General features: G+C 36.6%; 1 protein-coding gene across 1 annotated transcript in view; it reads left to right on the top strand.

The window, feature by feature from the left end:
• The window catches only part of UBE2F (ubiquitin conjugating enzyme E2 F (putative)), a 133,746-nt gene that overhangs the window by 87,079 nt on the left and 44,358 nt on the right, over window positions 1-2,309 (top strand). The gene's annotated exons all lie outside the window — the stretch shown is intronic.

Genomic DNA, 2,309 nt, shown 5'->3' with positions numbered 1-2,309 from the left:
CAAGGTCAGCATGTTCATTAGTTCAACTTTTCAGTTAATTGGTTTTAAAATGTACTTGAACTTTTCTGCTAAACTCTAACATGAGGAGGAGGTATTCTTATAGTTGATGTAGTCTTTATTTAACAATAAAAGTAGCTGTATAATTTTTTAATATGTAAATGAGACTTTTTTATTATTTCAGTTGATTGGAATTTGTTTTGTTTTGTTTAAATGTTTTAGTTAGGATAATAAATTTGTCTTCAGTTTAATTGACTAGAGTCTATGAAAGCAAAAATGTTCCTTAATAATTTAAGAAGTTTCCATGATGGAATTACTTAGCTGTTTTTTTTTCAATTAATCTGTCAAACATATTTTTATATTTAAAGAATACCTTAATTTGAAAGTTGCATTTTTACAGTCTGAAAAATGCTGCTGTTAGATTTATGAGGGCATCAATAGAAAAGTCAGTGATAGTTTTCCAAACGCATCCCTTTGTAGATTTTATAATAGTGAAATTGTTGAGAGTTGTGCTTGAGAAAGCTTGTGACTCGGAGATTTGAATCTAGACAAATGCATTGCTTTAAAATTCTTTAATCAAGAGAAACTGCATCCCAAGCAGCTTTTTGTGCTTTTAAGTCAGCGTGATTGAATTTTAAAAAAGAGGCACTGCCGTAGAGGCAGACTGTTCACATGCATGCATTTTGAATCTGTGTGGAATATTTTGTAGGTGTTTCTTTTTCTTTCTAATAATGTATTAGAATCAGTTTGCAAGTATGCGGATGTGAAGGGGTGGAAGAGAGGGCCCCTTGTAGACCGTCCCTTGTAATGTAGGTTGGAGTTTTTAAAACTTCCCCAGTACCTTTCTCATTTTCTTGTCTAGACTTCCACTTATTGTGGGTCTCTGATGCATCCTGAGGCATCGGATATGTTTTTGTTTGGCTTGGACTCAGACGGTAGCAGCACTGAGAAATGTTCTGTTCCTTACACCCTAAATGATTTGCACACTGGGGTTGAAGTAGGGACCTCCAGAGCCAAAAACACAAGCTGCTCAGCTGGGGTTTAAGAGCCAGGGCTCCCTGTCTGGGATTCTTAAATTCATCCTTTGAATTGGCAGAAAGAGGTGCTAGTAACAAACATGTACAGGTGAATTGCACTTATTCACTCAGTCATAGAGACCTGTGTGGGTAGACCTGTCTGTATTCATGAAGATCCAGATGTAATGAGTCCCTTCTTGCTGCACTTGTACACTTCAACAGAGATTGAGGGGCAGGGGCTATCTGCCTTTGTTTCTTAAGTTCTAGGATCAGAACCTAGTTAAGAAAATAGTGCTCATAATTTTGCATTCTTCTCTCCACAGTCAGGTGTAACACCCAAGTTGAGTCACTGTGATGCAGCTTTCCAGTTTACTAAAAATACCCAGTTTTGTCAGTTTTTCTTTGGGGCCAGTCTTAATTAGTGAGCGTACTTTGAATGCTGTAGTTTTTATATTAAATGTATAGGAGAGTAAGAGGTAGAAAGTAGCATTACATAGGAACAATCTATAATAAGTCTGATTCGTGAGTATGCAGGTTCTTGTATTTTAGGACTTTCTCAGAGTGGTTTCAAGAAAATTGTCTCCCGTTTAGCAATGCTATTTTGGAAAAAGTCATGACCAAAGCTTTGGGATATAAACATATTAAATATTAGTGATATTAAAGGCAGTATCTGCTGTATCTTTGTGATTGCATCCACTGCAAACATCCTCCTTAAAAGACTCATAATTTAATTGATTTACAAATATTTAATGTAGAAGTATGGTTTATGCTATCAACCCAGAGAGATACTTTGCTTTAAAGCAAAACTAAAGCCAGCGTTCTGCTAAGGTTAAGTGCTTGATGTGTGTTGTTTCATTTTTTTTCCCTGAATAGTAGTGTACCTGAATGCAATATTTCCATTCAGAATTGCATACTGGTTTATACAGGACACATGTATGGTGTGACCTTGTTTTTCGGTGTGGGTAGGCATATTGTTCTGTATCCATGTGACAGAGCAGTTGAACCCATTTGCAGTACTGAAGAAATTCTAAGTATGATGGCAGGTTCCTGGCTTCTTCCTGAGTTAATCAGATTATAGATATAAACATGAAACCATTTGAATCACTGAGCAATGTTCTTACAAGTCCATGTCTTGCCAGTAAGACACATATGTATGTATGTACATGCATTCCAAAGGAAAAATACTGATCTTTTATTTTTAAAGTACCAGGGTAAGGCAGGGTGTCGTGGGCACAGAGACCAGTATCCTGAAACTGGTCTCTGCATATAATTACAGTTTTGTTGGGGGGGGGGGGG

Source organism: Crocodylus porosus, unplaced genomic scaffold (genome assembly GCF_001723895.1).
Source record: "Crocodylus porosus isolate Cpor-Errol unplaced genomic scaffold, CroPor_comp1, whole genome shotgun sequence".
Taxonomy (NCBI): domain Eukaryota; kingdom Metazoa; phylum Chordata; order Crocodylia; family Crocodylidae; genus Crocodylus; species Crocodylus porosus.
Note: the sequence above shows the minus strand (reverse complement) of the source record. Positions and strands in the feature narration are given on the sequence as shown.